At 52.7% G+C, this 27335-nt stretch overlaps 1 pseudogene; it reads left to right on the top strand.

Annotated features, from left to right (window-relative positions):
• Positions 1–21675: 21675 nt before the first annotated feature.
• Positions 21676–21978, top strand: LOC149810582 (putative protein phosphatase 2C 26 pseudogene; annotated as a pseudogene).
• Positions 21979–27335: the final 5357 nt, after the last annotated feature.

The following is a 27335-nucleotide window of genomic DNA, read 5'->3' as shown; positions in this document are numbered from 1 at the left end:
AAGAACTGCTGAAACTTCAATGTTGTTCCGTTTTACAACAGGTCTGCACTTGCTGCGGTGCATGTCATGACGGCCTTGCGATCGCATCAAGCACAGTGGACATGAATATGACGCCATGCCTTCCCCGTCACTCGATAAGGGGTGCATACCCAAGGGGCTTCGACCTCGATAATTTCGAAAATCTCGCATGCCATCTTCCGCCTAGCACAATCTTTAAATGACAGCAGATTGCAGCACGAGCAAACAAGCAAAAAAGGAAAAACAAAGCATATTACAGTGATATGCATAGATGTTTGAGTGACCTTTTCAACTCGAGCTGGAGAAGGCACATAGGGCTTCACGGGGCCCTGAATTTGATGGCACGGTAGTGATTGTATGAAGTGGCATTGAAAGCTTCCGTGAAGGGTTGCGTTGCAGTGGCGCGTCAAGGGCTACTGTTGCAGGGGCTGAGGTGGCTCGCCTGAGGTGGGCAGGTGTCAATGTGTGTGCAAAGGGGTTCAGGAACGAGGCCGCATTGATCGATCAATATAGTGCGGATATCCCGCGGCACCCTTCGGTACTTCTGCGGCTTGCCACCTGACTGGGTTCTGACCATCGCTCGCCAAGCCTAGTACTCATGATGGGAAGTTCCAGCCAGCATACATTGACCCTGTCCAGGTGACCCAGCATGTCAATTTAGGCGCCAGCATGGAAGCTGCCTCCCTCATATGTGGTGCCTACTGTTTTCAATGCATGTAACCTGCGGCAATGACTTGTGCTAAAGGTCGATGACGGTGACTTGCTTTCTGAGCTGCTCGTGCAGACACACCCTCTAGGAAGGTGGTCGCGTCAGTGCTGATCGCAGTGCGCGACCATCCGCCGAAGAATGTGGTCCTATCTGACTTGCGTTGTTCATTTTTTCGTGTAGTATTAGGGCATGTAAGGCGACATGTCAAAATTTACCCAACGAGCGTGCTCACGAACTGATTGCTGCATTGTAACAACAGTACAACTCTCTCCGCGTACAGTTACGCGGCCTGCACAATGGCCTGCCATTTCGTGTGGGCGGGTGCAGCACACCTGGAGCCAATGCAGGATGAATGTGTTGCTATTCTAACATTACCTTGCAGCACACTGATAGACGTGTGCAGGGCAGCATGGTCGCAGAAAATTGCAAGTCCATTTTATAAAGGCATTTTACAGAGACACACCACAGAACATACAACCAAGTGGGACATCCTGGCTTTCAAAAAAAATCAAGTGCTACTCTCATCAAATGCCTCGCAACCGACATGGGTTCGCTGAAAAGCGGCAGATTCAAAAGCAGGCAATAGAAGGAAGTGCCTTGTAGAGACAACACTCGCTGAGCAGGCAACCTGTCATCCGCAAGGACTGAGAGTTACCATGTCCACGCTCGCTCACAACCTGGAAAATCAAGCAGGACAAACAGGATCTCAAGACTCGGACAAAAATGAGAAGGCGTTTAGAGAACTGCTTGTACCCCAGCATGCGCCCAACAGACATGCACGGCGTGCATTGTACCAATCCCACGCCGTCCATGTAAACAAAACTAGGTTGGTTGTCAGCTAACAGACAAAGTAGACTTGGTCATCTGATGTATCAAAGGGAATGCTCTGAAATCGAAATCTGATTGCTGCTTCCTTTGCAAAGCGACTGCACAAAGGTCGGTAGATGCAAAGCGACTTACAGTGCAAGCAAAATCGAAACGGAAACCATCACAGGAATACGACACGTTAATGCGAGGTTCCACATGCATGTCAGAAAATTCCGCACCACCGAGATAACCAAGGCGCCCCTGCAAGACCAGCAACGCCCACGTCTGTTAGTGCTTCAAGCCGCAAAACCTAGCACAGCTGGCCATTGTCGCCCCGGGTGAAGGTGGCGAACATTCCCCAAGTTGCATTAAGACTTGTCAATGCCATATCCACGACCATCATCACCACACCTGACAAGAACTGAATCAGGCCACTCTACGATGATGGTGTGACTATAGATAGCACCGAGCAAGGAAGGCCTACAGGCTGCAGATTTGCTTGAGGAATGTGCAATCGAAGCTATGAGCAGAACAGAGGAGAGGCTGATACTCGTCGAGTGAGTGACAGTACCAGAGCAAAGGTTTAACATGACCAAGTTGAGCACGTTCAGATCCCAGGTAAAAAGAAGCGGGAGGGTGTGCAACTGCATGGGCATGTACAGAGGCAGCAAGCCTTGTGATATTAAGCATTCAGCGTGCAACATCTCCGCCAGCTCAGCTGACATACGGCATCCATGCAAGTATATATAGCATAAATAGCTCGTACGAGGGCCTGCAGAGGTGTGCAAAACGATGAGTAAATTCAGGGATTTTGACAGTTTGGTCAATGCAACCGAACTACCATATTCTACAATAATGCACAATTGCAGCAACTAAAACTGCCAGGACAGCACGCGCTGGCGAACAAAGCAAACGTCGGAGTATCGGCCAGGATACGCTGCCGATTATGGCAAGGCAAACGTGACAACAACGCGCGTGAAGCCGTACTTGGATGACAGCAAAAACGGGTAACACCCGACACTTCTTGAGTCAGACGAGCCTCAGCCCTCTCAAAAGGGGAGACTTATTGCAGGTGGTATGATGGCCCAGCAGGAAGCAGCGGTGGTACTGTGTGCCGGGGCCAAGCTACGGCTGCCCTGAAACCCGGATACACATAGCCCGCAAGCCACCTCGTTGTTGAGTGCCCGCTGGTGCATCGTGGCTGTGCCAGACAATGACCTGCTCGAAGCAAAGCCCCGACAGACGGTCAGGGCATCCTTGATTGCAACACTGCAGAGAGCGCAGCCACGGATAAGCCGGTGCTGCAGCAAGGCAGTACGCGCAGCTCTCGACTACACGCCTGTGTGCAAGGCTGGTACGGAGAGTGCTGCTGGCCCGCGCTGCAGAGTGGCAGCATGGTTGTGCTCCGCACACTGGGATGCTCAAAGTCGTTGCGTTGGTGCTGAATGGCTCACTGCCATATCAAAAACCACATTCCTTCCCCACTGTACTGCAATTAAAGTAGTGGCAAGAGTGGGAAAGCCCATGCGGTCCCAAGGAGAGCGAGAGCCCGGGAAACATTCCAGATTCATCCTCCGTCGCTGAGCTGAATTTTCGGTGGTGACGTGTTCGCACTCGCGGACCCTGGGGTGGTGATGCGTTAGCGACCCGAGTCCATCATTACCACTTCCACATCGGATGCGGCGGAGTCCGAACTGTTGCGACCCGCAGGGCCGACCGAATTCGGCTTCGGTGGCAAAGGCGGTTTTGTGCAGGGTTGCACCGGAGGAGGGGCACATGTTACGATATGGTACGGTATCGTCGTGTCCAAGATGACATGATGTGCCGGCATGAATGTTGAGCCCTTGAAGGCGCCGTCCGCGTTGGTCCCTGGGCCTCCGGCTAGGCAGTAGAAAAACAGGCACGGGCCTAACCGCGTGTCTGCGATGTCGAGCATTGCGGCAAAGGCATCGCTCGTGTGCGTTTCGTATACCTGTGCAGACACGAATACGAGTCGGATGCCAACACTTGGAAGCACAACCATGCGGAATGCATGCATATCTGAGGGGCTTCCAATAACTTGTGACCACATCCAAAGAAACTGGCACAAAACCTCACGCCATACACCAGCCACCATGTCTTGTAGAACTAGTCATAGAAATATGACAAGGCAGCACACAACGGTGGTGGGGCCACGACACCCATGGAATTGCACAGCTGGTGAACAACAAGAAGTTTGATTGAGGCACACCCTCTGGGTGACGATGTCGAGTGCCGAAAGTGGGCATTCATCCGAGACCTGACGGAGCCAGCCAATATGGCTCAAGCCTCCGTCCCGAACCACATGCTCAACCTCTCGATTGTGAGCTTGCCGAGCCTCCTCGTCCACGACGTCCAGGCTATTGCTGAGGACAGCATGCGTCACGTGCCACTCCTCGCCATCGTCGAATCGTGCACAAAGTCCCGCAAATTGAACGATCTGCAGAATTCAAAAGCTTTCAGGCAGAAGCTGCAGCCCATCAACGGCAAGGACACTGTTGGTTACACATTGTGACTCAACAAGGGACAACGAGCCCTCAGTGAGAGTGGCAAAATGTATCTCAGCTTCACGAGGTAAGTCGGTCACAGATGTAATTGCGGTTGCTATCATGGATGAGAACAGTGGATGCTTTGGAAAATGTTCTTTGTCTTCCAACAAGCAAGACTGAGTCACGTTGTTGGTTGGTCCACGGTGACGAGCCACTCCGCATCTGACTTGAGGCTGCCAAGAACATGCTTTGCTATCAACTAGCAGCAACCGCACACATTAATTTCTTGGAGTAGTTTTCCAGGTGGCATGGGAGCTACATCGTGCCACAGCTATTGATACAGGCATTCTGAAAGAGAGTAAAACTCAGAAACACACCACTGCTCCTCGTGTGACCTCGGTTGCGATGTCCCCGATCTTGCCAAGCATGATTGGCGAAATGCGGACATGTTTCTTGGAACGCTCCGTCATGATACGAGGCACGCTGAGATGCTGACTGTCACTTGGCTGCCACCCTTATGATGAAGTATTTTTGCCGGGAACTGTGCCCACACCGAAGTCGCTTCAATGCTATCAGTCACAGTGCAGGCGGCCTGCTATGTGTTACTGTCAAGGAGTCCACGACGCCGATGATTTTCCAAAAACGCTGTAATGGTATCTTCCTACAACAGATGCACATACGTAAGTGTGTGTAAGACCGTCTGCTGCCTTGTGGCAGGCTCATTTGACGGACGTTGTTGCCTTGCTAGTGCCATGTTGTGGGTCACTGGGCACTCCCTGAACCTTGGTCTCACATTCACAGCAGCTAGTTCGTGCTGGAAAAAGCACAAGGAAACCGAAAGGACGCAACGTCAACCATGCGTTGGCTGCGAAGGCGGATGAAGCAATGTAAGGATGATTCTCACGTAGATATGGGCATACCATCACACGTGTATCGCCTTGGATACATGAGATAGGGCATGTCACTTGAAACATTACTCGTCAATCCACGCAATGCATATCAAAATAATTACGATACGATCACATACGAGCACAAGCTCGGGACAGCTCGTACTTGCACTTATGAAGGTCAGAAGGATGCAGGGACACAGCCAGGAGACAACATCGTGACAAATCTTGAACCAGCTGCATGCTGAAAGCTTGCAAGCGTAAAACGAAGCTTAAAACATATGTTCCAGGGAACGTAATGGAAGCTGGGACTGGTGCTAGAGATTAACAAGAGATTTACACAACGATTACGGGGGACACCAACATACGGTCAAAAATGCAAAAACCACAGGTGTAAGCATCGGTTCTTTTACTCTGTTGTTGGAACTTGGAAACACCTCGAATGTGACGGCCCATCAGATGGATGGATTTGTGATGGGTGCGTCACGAATCAAGACCTGTCTGGCGTGATGTGACGGGTCGCTCCGTGATACGCGGATTGTCACAAGTGGTCAATATCTTCAACAGCGTGATGGTCGACAAAATGGGATGGTGATGGACGTAGAGCTTTAGAGCGCCGGCTGGTCACACGCGTCTTTTAAATACATAAACTGCTGTCATGTTGCATAACACAGACGCAACAATGGGGTGGAAGGCTCTAAGCGGCCACTGGTGAGGGTGGTTGGCACCACGTAATCAACAAATCGTGCATCCACTCGCATCAACAAACCTCATTATGAAGGATACAGACTGTACATCCTATCACAACACAAATCCCTCGCATTGGTGCTCAAGGTTGGCGACCATTGTACTCAAGAAACCGCGGGGACTCACCTGTTCGGTCGGCCACTTATCGCTCCAGGCCGTCAACTTGGCCGGATGCCCAGCAATAGAGTACTAGATGTTGTGAGTGGCATGTTCCACACATGCAATATTCTGTTCGTGCCAGATGGGATCACGACTTATGCGCAGATATGCAGTGACGATACGCAAGAGATCCGATGTGGTACGTTCACAAGAAAAGATTCAAGAACGTTGTTGAACACACTGGTTTACACAGCATCCTGTATCAGCATTAGCATTGTTATGAAGGCATGCAGAAATCAGCAGGCACCCGGGCCCAGAGACAATCTCCATGTCCATCGTCAGGGATTTTGCTGTGACCGCTTGTGCGTCAGAACATGACAGCTATCTCTCAGTGTCACTGCTGCTGGCTCAAATATAGTTTGCAAGTTCGTGACGGCTGGTATCGTATCCGGCATCAAAACGCCGCTCCGATTAACATTTGGTTTCCTTTCCGTCTTTGTCCTCTTCTTGTCTGCAGTTCGCTCTGTATCTTGCAGCAGCGAATTCCGAGGAGTCTTTCCAGTCGTTTGTCAGATGGCAACACCAGGAGCGAACGTGGGTGACGCTTTATCGATGTCTATTATTCTCTGTCGGCTAGGTTGCGCCTAGCGCAATCACGAGCTGCTTTCGCAATAGAATGAACAAGCTCTCCTATCTCCAGAGTTCCAGCGCTAGGCTGCTCAGATGCAGCCTTGCACTTACTCAAGGGCGTAGCCCAATGGGCGGCAACACAGTTACAATTTGAAGAAGACTTGCAGAGACCTTACGTACTTTGATAGGCACATTCTTACGCAAGATGTGTTTACGCAAGATGTGTCGGACAGAACGAACTGTTACGCCGCTTCGCTTACATCTGTGACAAACGTCCTGTACAGCGGATGCGGGAAAGGCGATTTCTTCGTGATTCGAGATGCTAACTTGCATGCGAGGTGGACGTCATCTTTAGAGTTGTGCATGAGATACGGTTGCACGATACGGAATGAGATACGGTGGGGGTAGGTAATGACTGATGGGGCACACAACTGATTCGAGAGCCGTCATCAGGCACTGCGGACAGGACACGCCAGAGGTCGTGCGCATGGGCATTGCCGCTGCCTGCGTGATCACGATTTGTTGGAGCAGACATCTGCTGATGGCACTACATAGTGAACAAGAATACTCTTACAACCAGAGACGCAGTGCTACCTGCAAGACCGGTGGCAACGCATTACGAATGCACTGCACGAAACCCGCCGCTTGCCGGCTCACCTTGTGCACCCCCTGCGCGCTCGTATTCGTACGGCGTTCGCCCGATGTACCGGTCTGATCCCTGCTGGTGCTGACACCGCAGATGCGTCTACTTGCCGCCTGGCCTTTCACAAATTCCGGCTACCGGACGAGCAGTTTCCTGCCTTTTTCATGCGCACATTGGCCCCTCCGCTGTCACGCCTTAGTCCTGACCTTGTTATCTTTGAAGAGGGTACACAGTCTTCTCGCTGGCACCTTCCTGCATGGCGCGGTCGTGCTGCGATCACATCGTGGAAGTCGGTTATGTTCGTGAGGGCGTTGTGCGCTCCAATGGCAGGAAAAATGCGCGCATCATCAACTCCTCGAAACCGTCCTGCTTGCTTGGGCTGGACTGTGTCATACTTTCACCCTCGGTGATACTGGTACGGTTCATTGTGACGCTGCTCTGTTCTGCCGGTTCTTAGCCTGTCCCGTTCTTCCGCTGCTAGTGTTCTGTCCTGTGTGGTGATGTCCATCAATCATATTCATGGTCTTGTCCGCCAGCGCCGTCAGCTTGATAGTCACCTGATCCGTGCGGATTTTCACCGTCCTCCTTGATCTTCCTCAATCTTGGGGGTTGCTGCACCCCCACCACTTTGCGCGAGACATGCTGGTCGTGTTCTTGCCCATTTCAACGCCTGCCTGGTGGCGGGCGTACCATATATTTATTGATTTACACTGCACGAAAGACCTGGTAATGATGATTCAAGCTGCGCTGAGAGTGCAAACAGAAACGGCCTCCAAGAGCTCCAGCTTTGGCGTCCTGTTCGGCAAACACCACGCGCCGAATCCGCGAATGTACAAGAGCCATGGCGCACATCACGCATGGCTCCTTAGCCAAATAGCAATCAAAACCGGAGCACAAATAGGGTCTCTTCCGAATTTGTTCGGGGATGCCGACAGCTAGGTTGTCATTTGTGTGATGGTCAGCAACATCACAACAGTTAGCTAGCACCACTGGGCCATTTACACATGTTGCGAGACCATCGGCAGCTTGTGCGCATAGCTCAGTGCCTTTGTTGCTGTCGGCATCTTGCGCGCAAAAGGACCCGCAGGATGGTATCACCTCGGCAGCCATCTGGGACAGCTCCCAAGTAGCTGAATCGTCATCTGAATTTGCTGGTGCACATGATGCCGATGTCACCTGGGCAGCTTGCTGGCCCGTACAATGCTGCTTTCTTTTAGCGGTGCTTTCATGTACGTCAGAGCTGTGGCGCTTATTCGAGGTCGAAGACGGCCATGTGCGTAGATTCCAAGCAGAGGCATGCGCGAGGGCGACCATGGTTGCATGCTGCAAAGGGTGAGTGTGTCGGCTGTCATAGCCAGAGCTGACAATGCTCCCAGTTTCAGGGTCGATGATGATTGCGGCATTGCAGGCAAGCGGACAGTCCGCCATCAGGTGTCGCACTCGCTCTAGGTTCCTCAACATGTCAGCTTCCTCCGCTTCTGGCAGAGTCGCTGCACATCTTAAAAAGGTCAGACATGCTCCGGAACAACCCTGAGTCCTTCATATACCCTGCGAACTGATGCACAGCAAGTTTCCATTGCTGTGCATCAGTCGCCAATGGGGTGAACAAGAAAATGCAACCCACGTGGCAGAAAGCTGCTGTACAAATACCGCTTCATTAGATTTCACGAGTCGCCAGCCTTGGGACGACTAGAGCTATGCAAATACTATGAAATAGTACGAATGCAAGCAAGCCGCGCTCGAAGGGAGCTGCGTTCAGCGTGACTGACAATGATTCAGCCATGCAACACGGACGCCCGGCAGCTGTGTCACACCGCAAGCATGTGTGTGAGGGCAGAGAGAGTTGAACACAAGCAGCGCACCTGCTGGATCTTCGATGTCGGATGCTGCGACAGCCCTCCATGTCAATGGCCACACCTTGCACCACTCTTCCCAAAGTGTCCGCGTCGTCGGCTGATGGCGAGGCACACTTGCTGTTTTTGCAACGTCCCACAACCCGTGCTCGCTCAGGAACTTGCATACCTGCACTCTTGATTCATGCTCTTGGCGCGTGAGTGCGACCAAGACGTTGGCTCTCTTGCCACAAGCATGCAAATTTCCACAAGTCCAGGTGCATGTCTGCCATGTCTGCCTGCTGTCTCGTGCATGAACACGAGACCGCTGCATGCAATCGATTGCACGACCCAGCACGCAGATGTGCTAATCTCTGGCGAGCCTCGTCCTTGGCTGACTGGTAAGATCTGATCTGTGTAGTTGTGTCCACACACTGATGAAGTCAAGGGGAACGTGCACAGTAGGCCTGAGACCAACACAAGTCGCACCGCTGGTTCAAGAAAGACCTTGTCAACCACCGCTTGATGACCCTGGTTGCTATCGATACCTTCATATGAGCTACGCAATGGTACAGGTGGGGCTGTGCATTCGAGTGCGGATGCAATTCTGCCAGAACCAGGCTGGACATTGACGTCTGGAGCGCCTGCGCGTTGATGGCTGACGCTGGAGCCGCAGTGTTGAGACAAATTGACTTCCGTGGGACGCGGAAATCCAGGCTGCAATCGACATACGATAATGTTGAGAACGTCTTTGGTTCCTTGATGCGATCGTTTAACCCGCTTGACGTGGGGCATGCCATGAAGTGTAAACAGTGCTGCAGCGCGCTTTACGATGAGGCCTCCTTGCTGTGGAGGCACTGTCACGACCAGAACAGTGTCCAGTTCTAGACCTGCAATTGTTCGCAGAAACGTCACTGCGGAAAACATGTTGAGTGGCGGATGAGGCACCAGAAATTCTACCAAATGGCCGTTCTCCTTACAAGGCATTAAACTAGAAAAAGTCACAAAGGAAGACTTGACAAGAGGAAACAAAACGATGGGAAACACGTGCAATGGATGCTCGTCAAGAATACCCAGCGCCCCGTCAGGCCGCATTCCATAGGGTTGGAACCCTGTGTCAGCACAGGCTGGTGCGCCAAATGCCAAGCGATGGGTTCGGGCACACCTGGAGATTTACGAGCGGGGACACGCAGAATTTTTGACATTGTATGCCCCGAAATGCTGCCCGATCAGATTGCCTCGGATGACCTCCTTTCTGCTATCACTTCAAATCCACAGCACATACGGAGGCATCTGTTGCGCAATTCCATCCATGCATTGTGCATGTGTCTTGCCGCATTTATGTATATGGAAGTACTCGACCAAAATTCTTAGAGCGTCATGCGCGACATCAACAAGTCTATTTCAGGTCATGTGACACATATATAGCCTTCGTTATTCAGGGAAGCAATTGTAAAGACGATGGCGTGCCGTCTGAGTTGTCGCCTCCTTTCGCAACTATATACCCAGGCTAGAATTCGTTCCCGTGTCCATATGCGATTCCACGCTTGAATACTAATTCAGTTCAAACTCCTGTGATGCGTCGGATACGCGTTGTGAACATGACTTAGCGTATCCATCGATCGTTAGTACCAATGTAATACTCTTGATCCACCCATGCAAGAAACCCTTACTTCCACTTCATATGCTCGTTTTAAGTGAGACTTTCGCTCTGTAGCCCACAATTTACTTCCTTGAACACCGCTTCAGGTGGGGGTGAGTGAGGTTTCGTAGAAAGGCAGCAACTGCTTACAGCATTTCTCATGTAGCCATGCAATCAAAAATGTCTATATCTCCCTTTGCCTCGAGGACGTGGGCTGCTAGTACTAGCATTCGTGTCAGCACGCTCCCGCGACGACGATGTTCCAATAGAGCTCACACTCGTGCGCCTTCCATGCAATGTGATTGCATCAAGATTTCTGTCATTGTATGAAGCTTGCGCTGCAACTTAGTCTGGCCTTCGCCATGCGTGCAAGAATTGCCGTTTGAAAGCTTACCATTTTGAGCGTGATGCAGGGTCAGCTGTAGTGGAAGCAGGTGCAGCAAGGGTGCGTGAACACGGTTATCTGAAGACACAGCATTCCGAAAACTTGTGGACGTTCTTTGGCGTGACATGGCCGTGCCTGAATTTGCAATTGAGTATCGGAATCAGCGTGGCATCATCAGTACTGCAGCAAATTCTGTGCACGTACTTGGTGGATGCGCTGACACGTCAATGTCTTCGTACTAAGCGTTTGCTTGGCGCAGGATGTATTTGCCAGCGTTGGAAATCACTTGACGGCCCGGTTGCCTGAGTATCCACACTTGGCTCAGGGTGCCAGATTATGTGCCGCGTTGGCAGCCGCTGTCGTGTTCTTTGCCGCACTTCGAGCTGTGCGCTACTTGCTTGGTAAAGCTTGGACGGCTTCAATTAAATCCGATGGGTCAGGCCGAGAGTCTTGGCTGTCCAAGGCATTGGCACTTCTCCTGGCGATGGTTGGCGTGGATCTGGCTACGGTTGAGCGGCTGCGCCAAGAAGATGGGCCCGAGATGCAAGCTCTCAAAAGCCAGTTGCTTGCACAGCAGGAAGCTATGTACAGTTCTGCGCAGGTGTGCTGCCACAGTTGCCAGTAACTTACAGAATCGCAATTCATGTACTACTCAGAGCTGTCGCATGGCCCATTGTGCCCGGCTTTCAAGAGGGAATGGGACCAGCATCAACAAGGCTCAGCACCAAGTGCACTTACAACGAATCTCGCAATCTCTGCTGTCCAAATACTGAAAACCATGAGGTTGGTTGCATGCGTTTGCTCCCCCCGGTTGACAGCTAGCTTGATCCAATTCTTGCCGCGTGCCGGGCGCAATGAAGACGATTGTCTATGGCTGGCTGCATCAGGGCAGCTCTGCGATTTCGCCGGACATGTCGCATCCAAATCAAGGAAACATCCCTTTTCTCTAGGGTGTGATTGGGGTGAATTGCAAGCGACCACTGAACTGCTGCGGTACAGGAGCTTGAGGCGGCAGAGAACAGAGCTCGCCTCTTGGATGCGGAGCTGCAGGAGCGCGAGAGGGAGATGGCAGGGCTTGTGGAGTCTTCCAATCAGAACGCTCGGGCAGCCGGGAACCTGCTGACCCTGGCCCAGCGCAAAGTCGCGGTAATGGAGGAGCTTGTGAATGCGTTGAAAGAGCGCACCGAAAACGAGGCAGCGCGCGCAACCCAGCTGCAGGTATGTGCTGGTTGTTGCGTCCAGTACCATGTCGTACTGCTGACTCATTGACACGTGGAATGGGAGATGTATTGAGCCGCCAGTATAGCACAGCGCGGCTGCTGGTGCCCTGTGCTCAGCACCCCATCAAATTTGCCTTTTCATACGTGTTCAGATGTTGAGTAGTCACCCCTGGTGTGTGGCTATCAAGAGGTCCATGGCTGTCAGCGTTCTGAGAGTTTTAGCGGACTGCAGGACCTGGTCAGACCTAGGGTGGGGTAATTCCATGATACGGTCCTGTTTGTGATGTGAATACTTCACACACGTGGGCCACCGTGACAGAGTGCACAGCCACTGCCACCCGATCACAAGCGCAGCCGCAAAGCAGTCCCCAGCCCTATACGTATTCCCTGTAGTCTGCAATGCGTTCTCAACACGCCGAGAAGGTGTCGTCAAGCAAGTGTCAACAAAACTCAGAAAGCCCCCCCCTGCACAAGTCCAGCCAAATTGCAGGGCTGGAACTTCTTTCTCGGCACGTTGAGATGCCTTCCTGCGTTGTGACAGTACCCAGCACCACCACTGGCGATGGTGCTACACCAACGCCCGAGGTCGGCATAACATGGCAAGCTGAATTACTTTTGATTTGCGTATAGGAGGAGGGATGGGCGATGCGAGGAGAGCTCGCTAGCACAAAGGAAGCTGCAGAGGCACAAGCTGCGCAGCTTCGGTCCGACCTGCTTGCCACTCAAGCTCAGTTAGAGGTTGCATCGGAAGCGTTGCTCAGCAGCGGCTCCCAGATAGAGCAGCTTACGGTGGTGTGTATCTGCCTTTGTTGTTGTAAAAGTTCGGACACACGCAGATGTACCTGGTACCAGATATTGCGATGTTCGTCACATACTTGTGTATGTGCTGACGCAACAAATGTGTAGCAAATGCAAGCTTGGCATGGCCCCATTAGAGGCGTGCATGATGTATATCCTCTCGCAGAAGTGCTGCGTTGACTTCTGCGTCATACTTCAGCATGAACACTCACAGCGCTCATGTCTGATGATGTGGTTTCTCTTTACTACTTTACCGCATCCACATGCACATCGGCCACTCCAAGTACTACCTGGAAATGTTCGCCCCAGATGAAGCCACAAGCTGTCTGTTGAAGCCGCAACGTGTGCACGATGCCTCTAGATGCAGTAGCCATGGCCAAAAGATACAGCACAGCTGGCAGTCCCAACCTTATGTCAATGCGAATGTATCACGTAGATATGACGATTTAATGGGGAATCGTCATGCTGACGATCCCTATGATGAGTTCGCTCATTGGATGAATCAGGGGTGGCGCGACGCAAACAAGCGGTGCTTGGCATACAGGAAAAATTTGACCTGCAAGCTGAAGCGGAATGCGAAGGGGCGCGGTATGCAAGAGAGACACACGAGCTACGAGAACGTGCAGCAGAGGCTCTGGAGCAAGTCGGGGTGCTCAAGGGCGCACTGAGCGCAGTTGAGGCGAAGCTGGCAGCGGCGGAGACGCGGCTCAACCTGGCAGAGTCCCGTGAATCAGGCTTGCTCAGAAACGCGAGCGATGTCGGTGCGAGCCTGAGCCAGGCGCAGGGCGGCCTGGAGAAGATCGAGGTTGAGCTCGCCAATGCGCGCCGCAATGCAGACGCGTCTGCTGCAAAACTTCGAGAGACGGAGGCGCAGCTTTCGTTGATTCAGGTGCTGCCGTCGATGGCTCAGGCACGATGTGACCGCTTGCTGCCGGTCTGCTTGATTTGAGTTTTCAAATCAAATCAAAGCATAGTTCTCGGGACTAGATGCGTGATGCTCGACAAATCTTTCAGGATATTCTCTTCACTTTCACCTTGCAATGTCAGTCGGTGTGTCCTTGAAGAACATTGAGCTGATACAGCAGGTAAGCGCAGACTTCAATTCGGGAGCTGTTGTACCAGTTTTGTTTTCGAGTTGGTCAACTTCTGTGGCTGGTCGATGTCAGACGACCTTGCAGTCCGGGCAAACCTGGCGCACAGGCTGTGCATGTCGCGACGATCCCTCAGTGACAGTTGCCACAGATGTCTTTAGCTTGTGCAACCATGATCATGCCAAATGCGCGTGGCAAGCTGTTGTCCGGTGCTGCAGGCTGAGTCAGATGGGTTGAAGGCGAGGGCAACAGAGGTGATCGCGCAACTGGAGGCATCCGATGCAAAGGTGCAACAGCTGCTCAAAGCAAACGATCGTCTGGCGAGGGAGACAGCAGACTGGAAGGTGCAGCTATCTGCCGAGAAGGCACGCAGCAGCAACCTCGCAGACAGCCTCGATGCAGAGCGCAAGCAGAGCGTCCAGCAGCTGCGCGTCCAAAAGGAGCGAGCGATGGTGCTGCAGGCCGATGTTCACGGTGCTCAGATTGAGGCATCGACTTTCAAAGAGCGCTATGCAGAGGTCCGTGTCCGCATGTGCCGTTTGGTGTTCGTGTGGTGCTGATTTGATCCTCTATCCATGGCCAATCTACACTTTCGGTCTTCCGTACGGCTCAGTTGTTTAGTCTATCAGCATATGCACACGAGTACCACTCTGTACGGTAGTCCGTTCACGCTTGAAGTACGATGGATGTGTGACAAAGCGGACAAAGGGGCGTGGGCGACACTCGCTGCAAGTGTCATGGCTCTGCGGCCAAGCCCTTTGTGCTTCGTTCCCGTCCTGCAGAACAGCGCCGCTCCTATCTCGAGATAGCGTTTATCGAGATGCATTCTTGTTGCAAAATGCGTGGGAGTGGGCAATGTCCATGCGGATGCGATGGTCGTTTATAGCGAGTCATCTTTGCAGCATTCAACCTCATATTGATTGGCGTACAAATGAATGGCCAGCGTGTGCTCAGATCCACGCTCAAGTCAACCTGTAAGGCGGATGAGAAACCTTTGCGATGCGCTTCTTGCACCCCCTTCTTCTCTTTCATGGAGGGTCATGAGCAAGCAAATCAGAGCAAGCTATGATGCTTATGATGTCACGACATTGCGACGACGCGGTTGCGAGTGAGGATGTAGACGCGTGTAAGCTCGACGCACATCCGACCCGCATTCTACATGTTACTCATCTCACGTCTTTCTCACCTCACGTGTCATGTGGGCACCCGACTGCAGATTCAAAAGGAGCTCTCCCTGGCCGTGTCCGAGATGCTGGTCAAGGCGTCGCAGCCGGACCTGGGTGAGCCGGAACTGAAGGCCGCCCTGGCTGCCGTTCCAGACGCAAAGGCAGGGGGGGGGAGCATGGCATCGTGGTGGGCGCTGCCCGCCGTGGAGCTGCAGGCATGGCGGGATGAGAAGCAACGGCGCATCGACGTTGTCAGCAGCGAGCTGCAGAGGATCAAGCACATCGCCAGCGCTCAGATGCGCGAGCGCGAGGTTGCGGAGGTTGCGCAACTGCAGGAGGCTGTTGCAGAGATCGCTGAGCGCCGTGAGGTGCGACCCCAAAGCAGACATGCCTGACCCAAAACAAGTCGTTCTGCGGTTCAGGCCTTGTTCAAATCAGTACCGTTCGACGGGGATCATGTATCGATTGCATTGAGAAGTGAAACGGCAGCAATCCCCGAATGTTTCCCTTCTGCGATGGCGTAACGATGCCTGTGTAGCTCATGTGCGTCTGGACAGTCATGATCGACAAGCCTGTTGCAAAGCTATCTCGAGGTTACGTTGGTTACAACGGACTGTGCGGTCACCAGGATCCTTGCTGTCGTAGAAAAACAGACGCTGTCAAGTGATCTTACCAAGCATGAGTCAGGTCGCATCGGAGTTGGGGTTTACTATTCCTGGATAGGTGCAGCCAGTTTGAACCTTTTTCTTCGCCTAGACAACACAACAACGCAATGCAAGGCCCGAAGCATCCATAGAATCATTTTTCTTGTTATCAACAGCACGACTATTGTCCGTGGCTTTTGTTTTCATTGGTCTGGCATCTGTTCAATCATGACTGGCAAGCAAACATCCTCACAAACGTATGTTCGTGGCCTGACTCATGGTGATACACTCGATGCAACGGACATTTCAAGTCTTTTAATTCATTAGATTGGATGTTGCATCGTCCGATGTACAGTACCGGACCGTCCGTAATATCGAGCGGTATCTGACTGAGGCGGTTCCGTGGACACCGAAAGTCTGTCAGTTAGCCTACCGTATGCTAATTCAACGTCCGATATAACGAGTGTTACCTGTAGCATATGAATAAACCGACAGTCGTTCTCACAAGCGCACGAAGCCGCAGGCACTCAGAATGCTGAAGATTCCAGAGGAGCGGGCGCGCAAAGAGGCAGAGCTCAGCGCGGAGGAGGAGGAGAAGCGTGCTGCAATCGAGCGGGTCTACAGCCGAGCGTTCCAGCCAGACACGCGCCGCCGCCACACCGCACTGCTCACGGAGTTCGCGGAATGCAGCGCGTTCCTCGCAGGGGTGGACTCCGCACTCGAGATGCCCTTCCACAAGCGCCTCGAGCTCGTGCTCGCACAGCGCGTGGCGGTGCTGCGGAAAGTGCTGCAGCAGGAACTTAAGGAGCATGGGAAGGAGGAGCAGGCGCGCGTTGAGGAGCTGGAGCGGCAGGCGGAGCGCCGGTCACAGGCGCGCCTTGCAGCTGCGGCAGAGGAGGCCCGCTTGGCGGAGGAGAAGCTCCAGGCGCGCGTGCGCCGCGAAAACACGCAGCTTGCAGAGGCCAAGGCGGCGCTGAACGAGCGCGCGGCGGCCGTGAAGGCTGCTGAGGCCGAGGCCGCACGCGGGGAGGCTGCCCTGCAGGCTCGCAGGGCCGCCGTGGACGCCCTCGTCCGCGAGCATGGGCCCCTCCGGGCGGTGGCGGATAAGTCGGCGGAGCTTGCGGCACTTGAGGCGCAGCTCGTCGAACGGCGTGCTGGCGTCGAGGCGGAGGAGGCGCGCTTTGCCGCCACGCGGCAGGAGATAGAGAGCGAGAAGGCTGCATTGCAAACGCAGCAGGCAGATGTGAAGCAGAAGGAGGACGCACTTGCAGCAGAGCGGGAGGAGCTGCTGGAGTTGTCGGTGCGACCCTGGCTTTGAGGCATCGCACGAGGCGATGCTGTGTATGACGTCACGTCCCGTCGGCACTGTTGATGCCCCTGCTGGCACATGGGGCCGATCCAAGAATGTACACCAGCTTACCGTAGTCTGGACAACAACTTGATCAGTTGCCCTGTATTGCGTTGCGTCATGTTCTCCATCAGAACGTGAAGTAGATGGAATACATCGCGATTTCTTGTACCTATAGGTACCCTCGGAGCCGCGTTTCATAATGGCGTTTGATCTGTTGTTGTCTAGACTACAGTACAACTCATGGTACAGCCTCAAAGAACACGCTTGGATAGCCCATTGGGTTGCGGTGGTGAACGGTGTTGTATCCTCATATGCAGGCACAGCAAGCCGCCCGCAAAGATGAGGTGGAGGCCATACGCAGAGAGACTGCAGAGGACTTAAAGCGCGTGCAAGATATGCAAGAACAGGCAAGGAGGAACGCTCGGGAGTGGGAGCTCAACCAGGAGAAGGTGCAGGTCAGCACGAAGAGGCTTCAAGCGGAGATGGACGCCATCAAAGCTGCAGCAACCCAGGAGGTGGCCGCTGCTCAGCAGAAAGCCGAGCGAGTGGTGTGTGTTTTGCTTGCTGGACCTTGCTGTCGCTCCCATCAGGGCTGTGAGCCATCACGGACCATTTCCTGCAGGTCGAGATGCGTTTTTGTTTCAACAAACTCGATTTCTCGGTACTTACCGAGGCCCATTTTCATGTGGTGAATATATATCCGAGCTTTTGACACATTTCGCAGCCCTCCTGCAGCGGGTTGCAGTGAACTCGGGTACATACCCAGCGATGCGGCTCAATAGCTGAGCTGTCACAGGCCGTGCTGTCTTGATGCTGTTAAAATCCTTCGAGCTGCAAAGCTCTTGGGCTGCCAGTCCTTCCGTGTCATTCCATATACACAGGAGCAACACCGCAGCCCAGGCTGATAGGCAGCACCCGTCTCACACCCGCAACCGAAGACCACGAAACGTCGGCGCTTGGGACATTCATGCCCGCCCTGTGAACGAATTGCGCTCACATGAAGACTCAGAGAGAGCATGACAGTCCTCCCTCTCCAGCAAGAGATTAGAGCGGAAGCCTGCTGTCAAGAGGTTTACCTCAGCGTCTGGCTGTCTCGCCCTCCGCTGCCTGCTAACATGACTCGACCCGATTATCAATGGTCAACGCCGCCGTCTTTGGGCTGGCGCATCTCTTTTCTGTTCGGTTTTCGTTTTTCAATGAACTCAGCGTGTTGCAGGCGGCCGACAGCCGCAGGGCGGCAGCAAAGCAAGTAGACGAGGTGGAGGCAAAGCAGGCGGCCAGCTTGAGCGAGGTGCAGCGCCTTCGGAAGGAGCTGCTGAGTCAGGAGCGGCAGTTCCAGGCGCTCAAGGACCGTTTCACGACGCAGTTCACGGCCTCTACGCAGCAGGTCAACGTCGCACAGGAGCAGACCAAGGCTCTACGCGAACAGATCGCCCAGCTCACTGCCACCATTCGCGATCTGCAGGTGGCTCTCTTGTCTGCAACACCCTTTTTGATGATGATGTGTCGTTGACTATTGCCTGCCTTAATCTTTGTGATGGAGTGATGCATCGTTTTACAACACTACCGCATCCACATGGGCAATGGAAACTCCAACTACTTGGAAATCAGTGCTATCGTGACCGTCACCTGATTTCTCTGCTGCACAATCGATTCCACATCTCTGCAGCATGCTAGCCACTGCACACCTGTTCCAAACCTCATGTCCTGTTTCATGTCACCCCAAGACTACCGCATCCACAAGCACGTTGGCGACGCCACGTAGAACTTGATCATTGTGCAGTGCATAACACGCCATGGACTCACTCCCACAATTCCATGGCGATCACCAGCTGTTACACTGTAAGGAAATACGTTGAAAGCCAAAAGTAACATGCCATCATTGCACTGCACGTTCTTGCAGAGCGGCACACAGGAGTCACCAGCGTCGAGTCAGGCAGCTGCGCGCCCCCCCCTCCCGCGCCCAGGTGTGCCATCGCCTGCCACGCCGACGTCATCATCAAGCGACCCCACACCCAAGGGAGCAAAGCCCGAGAACGAGCTCTTCATCGAAGACATGTCCTTGTGGGCATCAAATCTCCTTACCAACCTCGTTTCTGATGAATTCAAGACCGGGGAGGCGCTCCGCGACGGCGGGGGCTCTGCTGTTAGACCCCGCACCGTTGGTGGTACTTCAAGCAGTGCGGCAGTTAGCTCGAACGGTGCCAGGACTGCTTCGAAAGTCGCCACCCTCGAGCGGCAGGCCACGCTTATCGCATCTGCGATTTCGATTCCACACCCCGACAAAGTGGACAAGGGAGGCGAGGATGCGAACTTCGTGAGCTCCTCGGGTAGGGCCCTCCCTGCCCTTTTCGCCAGAAACTCTCATTTTATTTCGGGTCCAGATGCCCAGAAATGCATGGATTTGCAGGACGAAAGACATGGGGGTCGAAACGTATACTGGCGAAGCACAGCTTTCATCGATGTCGACTTCCACTCTTATGGCTGCTGCAGGCAACATCCACCAACATGCATGCTGTGTTGGCATTTCGTACAGGGCGCACCTACATTTTACTCACCCGTGATCAGTTTTCCAAATTTCAACTCCACAACATTATGCATAAGCATGAGCTGCCGTGGCACGACTGTGTTGGTAAGCTGCAAGTTGCAAGCAACACCTGACAAGAAGCACAGGTGCATCTTTCAGCCGGCACTTTGTCATGTTGTGTTCTCGTCTTTGACATCCGAGGTATCGAGCGAAGTGGCACCTAAGTTCTGTGCTTTTTGGAACGACTGTGACAAGGCATGGTGAGGAGCGCAGGCTATGGAGCAATCGGCGTAGCAGACGGCGTTGGGGGATGGGCACAGAGCGGCATTGACCCCGCCGAATATGCGCAGCAGTTGATGAAGTACTCAAAGCAATACTTGGACTCGGCCAAGTTTGACGAGAAGGACGCAGGCGTCGCCGCCCTGCAGTTTGCTCACAAGCGTGTAGGCGTCCAGGGCTCCTCCACTGCAGTGTTGGCTAGGTGAGGGAGGCCCTTTCCCACCATGTTTCGATCGTTGCTTTGTGCCACTTTGCTGCACATCATGCTACTTGCGCAGCACCTGCGCACACATGAGCATAAGCATTTTCTGTTGTGACAATGATGACGTATCTGTTAACAACACTACCGCATCCACATCACATGGACATTGGCAACTCCAAGCACGACTTGGGAACCAGTGCAACCGTTACCAGCACCTGAGGCCAATGTACCTGAACCAGCCTGACTTAGCATAGGCCTGACCTGACATATCTTCTTCTTCGTCTCTGTGACAAATGAAAGGGTACCCTATGTGAGGCCCACTAGTGTTTTCCAGCGGCAGCACCTATCGAGGCACTTTTCTCTGGGCGATCTCGAGTATTGTGCAAACGGTCGAATCGTGGATGAGGGGGGGCAATGCAGATTCCCCCGAAGCTGCTGGTGATGAATGACTGTGAGTTTCTGGCACTAAGCCTTTATCAATTTGCCTCCAGACCCGTCACAGCTGCATGTGCTTAGACGCCACAAACGAGCAGGATGTATCTGATTGTTCACAGAAGCTGAGAAGGCGTAGCTCGCGTAAGCTACGCGCTCACACCCATTCTCACAAGGCACGGTGTGAATTTGCAGGATGCTGCCGGACTACGTGCTGGAGGTGACAAACCTCGGGGACTCAGGAGTGCGGGTGGTTCGCAAGGGCGTTGTCGTGTGGAAGTCGTCGGTGCTTCAACACGAGTGGAACATGCCCTACCAGCTGGGGAATCCCGCCCTGCTCCCTGAAACGGACCTTCCCACGGATGCTCGCTGTGAACGCTTTACCTGCGAGGTACTCATGGCATTCAGCACAGTTGCTGCCTGCTTTGCATCCGGAGTGTGTTCGTGTTCCTCCAGGAGATGAATGTTTTCAACTGTTTGTCATGAGACGAACCCATCACGTGATCAGAAGGCACGGGTGCTGATGACAATGTATCTCTTTCCCTACATACCGCATCCACGTGGACAATGGATGTGTCATTGCGTGCTGATCCTGTTCGCTTTCATCCTCCAAGCACACCAGATGTCTGTGCACCTTGATGCTTGATTCAGTGCATCTTGAATTCCTCACAAATTATGTGCTAGCATGCGAAATGGTCGCAGCAACCCGCCGTCGAGGTGTCCACCCCCTCCCCCAGTTTGGGTCTGATCTTCTCACAGCATCTGTACACGCTCGCCAGCGGCCGTGTATGCATATCGACAACGCTCGGAGCTATCCTGCTGCCTCCATCAGCCACCAAAGACATTTCGACTTGTCACAGCTGTACAAGCACGAAGCAAGCGCCTATCAGCATATTGCAAGCTGACAAGCGCGCACGCACCTCAAAGCAATCCAGCGAAAATAAGTGATCTGTCTCAGGAGCGGACTCTGTTATGAAACAGATAGACCATACCCCCCTGCTTTCAAGCGATAGCAAAGCTGTAGGAGCTACACCTGACGGTCAAGGTGGTCGCGTGCAGATGGGGGATGTCATCGTGATGGGCTCAGACGGCTTGTTCGACAACATGTGGGACAACGATCTCAGCACTCTGGTCGAGCAGGCCGCGAGGCAGGTGGGTACCGGGTTGATGTCCGCAAGAAGCGTGGCTGCTCTCGCACAGAGGATCGCACAGGTGGCGGAGGAGCACAGCCAGGACAAGCTCTTCCGCTCGCCTTGGTCAGTTGAGTGCGCGGAGAACGGCGAGGTCAACTTCTTCCGAAAACTCTTCCCCAAAGGCGGCAAGCTCGATGACATCACCGTCGTCGTCGCCTGTGTAGTGTAGCGCCCACCCTCTCAAACCTCGTTGATGGTGCAGCCCTTCTGGGCATGCAACGCTGAGAACGGCGAGCAATCCGCGCTTTCGCCGAAGCAGCGGATTTGTGAATGCGATGTCAATGAGGATCCGCGTTCGGCAAGTGCCTCAGAACGGGGAAGGCTGAGGAAGTGGGGCTGTTCGGGCTCTACATGCTCTGAGGACATCAAGGTTGGTTGCCGATGTGTTGTGAGAGCTGGGGAAGCGCGCGACGTCAGCGTGAGAAACAAATAAGAACGTTCTGATAAGCCCGCCAACAAGGCTGGCGTTTGCGATGTCCTTCGCCCGGCATGTGTTGAGGATTGACCAGATTCACAGTCAATCACGGCGTTGACTATCGTCTGTTAGGCTGCTGACAGGATGCAATTGCGCAGCCACGCCAAAACTTTGATTCTGACGATTATGATTGATTTGAAAATTTGAGAGTTTGTGAGACCTATTGATAGATAATCAATAGGTGCACTAGTGCAGCAGCGGCATTTGCAAGGGCGGTGCACTGATGGTGAAGCGCCCCCCACACCTGCGTAGCTCAGTGATATTGTCTGTGGCGTGAGCAGCGTTTCCAGCGTTGCATTATCTCACGCCAATTTTGGCTGGTCGCTCGATAGAGCGACCGCAAGAACACAACTTGGCAGCATTCTGGGCAGGGCTATGAACTTCACAGCCCACGAGAAAGGACTTGTTGAAACAGCCCTTTTGAACCGGTTGATAGCAAGATTGTAACACATCGGGAACCACCCCATGTCCCCTCCTTCTTCCTTTTTGATAATCAAATCAAGAAGACCTAGGCATGCATGCGGCAGTATCTTGGACATTGCAAATCTGTCATGAATGTATGTGGTGGGCGCTTGAGGCATCATGATTGCATTACATAGATAATTGCAGGAAATAGTCAACAAGCAACCAAGGCAGCACAGAAAAATTATTGATGATCATCGTCATGATTATGAGGTACTCATAATCTGCAGGCTACAGCAAGTAAATCCCGATTGTCTCAAAAATACTCTGAGAAAATTGTCATAATCATATATGCATAGTCATGGTACCTAGGAAAGATGTACGATACGTGCTAGGAAGACAGGTATGAAGACAATAAGGAGTATAAGACATGCTAGTAAGACAGGTATAAAAGTAATAAGGAGTACGCATACTAGGTTTATATTATGATTATTTCGTACAAGAGCAATCTATCTCTATGTCTCTGTCTTGAGAGAACACTCTGATACAGGACAATCATTGCGCATGCGCTCCTGTGTACCAATTTCAGCGTTCACGTCCAGGTTGCACTATTTAGCTGCCCACAACTTTGCGACTTGTTGTTGTTCTGGATTCTGACGCCTTGCACCATGTTGAACTTCTTTTCTTTCCTGTGCTCTTTTCTTGGTGGTGAATGCACATTCGCGGGGAACAGCCCTGGCACGGAGCGTCGTCTTTTGGCTGGACAGCGTCAGGTTCGATTCCTGCTATCCAGGTTAGGTTGCATGCACATTGGTATGTTTGGTCCCTTTTTTGTATTCATTTTCGTTTACGGCAGGTATGCACCTTCAGAAGGGGGTCGCGATCGATCGCCATTTCAGGGTTGGTTGGCCAAGGGCAGCAAGGCCCTGTTTCGTGAACATACTCAAGTTTGCAGCAGTGTTCTTGTACACTCGTGTATTTCTTAAACTGCCTTCGACTTGCTGTTACCTACAGCATGCGCATGCAAGAGGGGAAACACCCATGGGTGCTCATCAGCGCGCCAACTGGTGGAGAAATGAGCATTTCTGGTGGAGGTTTGTGAAGATCTGCAGATCTTTTTACTCAAGGATGGCCATTGTGAGACAACAAAAAGACCTTTGCAACATTTCCCACTCCATACATGCAATTTACAAACAATATGCTTTCCAATGTGCTTCGATCCATGTCATTTGGAGGTGTGTACACTGTTTAACAGCCGTTTGAAGTTCACAACCTCCACCAGAATTGCTCATTTCTCCACCAGTTGGGCTTCTAGTGGAGAGTTTCTGGTGGAGACACGTCCACCAGATATGACTCGGATATGACTCATATCAGAAATCCATTAAATGTAGTAAGTTATCAATTATTATGACGGTTTCTGCTTATTCTCGTGTACGACGCCTATTTGCTCAAAAGCACAACAATGTGTGGCATTCGAGTGATAACTTCTATTTGTCCCCCTGGGAAGGTATTTTCACCTATATTGCCGCCCCAGTAATGGTTAGAGACTTGATTGCATAGATTGGTACCGTAGCAACCTCATATCTATAAGTATAACTTGAGTTGATGACAGAAAGACGGTTGGCAAATATCCTGCATCTATTATCTAGGTGTCCAAAAAATATCTAAATTACACGACAGCTGCAAATCAGAGCGCAGCGATTCGACCCTAGCATTCACCCGGTCTACGTTGGCAAACGCACGGAGCGCAGTGGTTCGACCCTAGCATTCACCCGGTCTACGTTGGCAAACGCACGGAGCGCAGCGGTTCGACCCTAGCATTCACCCGGTCTACATTGGCAAACGCAAAGAGCGCAGCGGTTCGACCCTAGCATTCACCCTGTCTACGTTGGCAAACGCACGGAGCGCAGCGGTTCGACCCTAGCATTCACCCGGTCTACGTTGGCAAACGCACGGAGCGCAGCGGTTCGACCCTAGCATTCACCCAGTCTACGTTGGCAAACGCACGGAGCGCAGCGGTTCGACCCTAGCATTCACCTGGTCTATGTTGGCAAACGCACGGAGCGCAGCGGTTCGACCCTAGCATTCACCCAGTCTACGTTGGCAAACGCACGGAGCGCAGCGGTTCGACCCTAGCATTCACCCGGTCTACGTTGGCAAACGCACGGAGCGCAGCGGTTCGACCCTGGCATTTACCCGGTCTACGTTGGCAAACGCATGGAGCGCAGCGGTTCGACCCTAGCACAACTTGGCGGCGCTCAGGAAGTCGTGACAATCACTTAGTCAACCAGGGTCTTTACTTAGTCAACCACGATAATCACCTGGTCAACCAAGGCCATTGTCTAGTCAACCAGGGTAATTACCTGGTTAACCAGGTAATTATCTAGTCAACCAAGGATAATGGTCACCAGTTTGTCTGTTACTCGAATAGAGGTCAACCATGGTCATCTAAACAAAAATATGTGTTGTCCTAGGTGTAATCATGTTGGTTGAGTGCAGAATCAGTGTTACTCTCACGAACCCCACCATTGTGCAGTTCTTCACCAAGCATGCTGGCAACATTGGCCTGCAGGAAGGACTGGAAGAGCTTGCTTGTGCATACTGCAGGTCAATGCAAGTCACGATGGAAACATACGAGAATCAGGCCGACAAGGCCGTGAAGAGAGCGCGGTGCTGGCTTATTGCGTGCAATGGAGAAGCGTGTGGAGGACTGCATTGCAACGAACGCCAACTCGTCAAAAGACGTGCTCGCACGTGTCGAGCGTGGAGTTGAATCAATTCCAGGGCAGATGCAGGGCATGTTGTCGACCATGGTCTCAACTCTGGAGACAGCTGTGCGCGCGTCCATGGACAAGGTCAACGTGGACACAATTGCTGCCAAGGTCAGCGGCAATGTCAGAGAATGGATGGACGCAGACATTGCTCAGCTCAAAGCTGGGCATGCCGCAACACAGGCAGGCGTAGATGCGTTGGATCAAGGATTGTCTGTCATCGCAGGTTACTGGTCCGTTCTCGCAGAAAGTCGCCCATCTTCAGGACGTTGTAAAGGCCTTACCGCACGAATTCTTGTCGCTGTGGTCCCGCAGACAAAGAGGCTCGCAAGCTCATGCACAACAAGATTGCGGAGATGAGAACCCGCATCGACGATGGTATCACCTTCCACAAATCTGAGCTCCAAACAATGCAGACAGCGCTAAATGCCTTGTCTGACAAGGTGCTGAAGATGTGCCCAAACCTGCGAAACATGCCAGACCTTCTGAAAGGTGCTGTGCATGACACCATCAAGCACCTGGAACGCCAGACTGCCGAATGCATCGAGACAGCCAAAGCTGGCAAGGAGCGCATCGTCCACATTGAGCGTGAAATGATGGGCAACGGTCTGGTACTGCAAGGTATGCAGAAGAATGACGATGCACTCATGGACAAGCTTGACAGCATCAACTCCAAGCTGCTGGTCAGCAACACAAGGGCCGAGTGTCACAATGGTGTCAAGGGCAAGATCGGGGAGCAGAAGCTCTTCGATGAGCTGTGTGAGAAGCTTGTTCCTCGAGATGGTTATGATGTTGAGATAGTCAGCGGTGTGGCACATCAGTGCGACATTGCCATCAAACGCCTTGGCTACCCAGAGATCAGGATCGAGAGCAAGGCTCATGGCAACACCACAGGAGAAAAAGTCAGGGCCAAGGAAGTTGTACACTTCCAGGCGGACCTCACGAGCCTGAACATGCATGGCATCTTCGTATCACTGCACAGTGGTATAGTGGGCAAGGGCAACGTTGAGATAGAACAGCTCACCAACGGCAGGTTTGCTGTTTACCTTGCAAACAACAACTACGATGTGGACATCATTGTGGACATGCTGAAGCTCATCTACAAGCTGGACAAGTACACCGCGTCTGATGATGACATCTGCGGGGTGTTGTTCACGCATGAAACCCTGCAACGAATCCAGCTCATCATGGCATCATTGAGTGACAAGATCAAGATGACAAAGAGTCAATTGAAGGAGTCGCTGACGCTGCTCAATGACATATCAATGGACATGTTGGAGAGCATCATTGTGTCCCAAGACGATGGTGTTGCACTCAACCCAGAGTGTGGCCATCACTTTGCATGTGACAAATGCGACAAGACGTTCCCCACCAAACGGGGACTGACATCGCATGTGGCTAAGATGCACAAAGAATGAGAACTGATTGCAGTCAACAACCTCAGTATTCACGGCATAGAGCGCAGCGGTTCAACCTTAGCACAACATACTGGAACTGATTTTGTGAAAGAATGCCACGTACTCCTTATTCTGTTAGCCAGGTCCACCCTTTTTAGACCTCAGTCATCCTCCCTGCACTCATCTGAGCCTGTGCACTCACCTACGCCCCCTCCTCTTTGAAGCTGGCGGTCAACACCATGTCATCAAAGTTCACGTACGCAGGAACGGGCATCTCATTGTCCTGCAGCACTCTTGGGGTGCACTTGGCCTTCATGTTGCGAGCAGGACGGTTCACGGCATTGCCCTCACTGTCTTTTTTTTTTTCTGTTTTTTCCCTTGCGATTGCCACGGCCCCTGTTGCTTGCAGCAAGACCGGCATGCTTGACCCATGGGTCGATGCGGTGCTGGTAGTTCACCATGGTCATGTTGTAGCCTGCTG

The sequence above is a fragment of the Nuphar pumila genome, unplaced genomic scaffold (genome assembly GCF_984573655.1).
Source record: "Nuphar pumila unplaced genomic scaffold, dmNupPumi1.hap1.1 HAP1_SCAFFOLD_280, whole genome shotgun sequence".
Classification (NCBI taxonomy): Eukaryota; Viridiplantae; Streptophyta; class Magnoliopsida; order Nymphaeales; family Nymphaeaceae; genus Nuphar; species Nuphar pumila.
The sequence above is the reverse complement of the archived record's forward strand: the minus strand, read 5'-3'. Positions and strand labels throughout refer to the sequence as shown.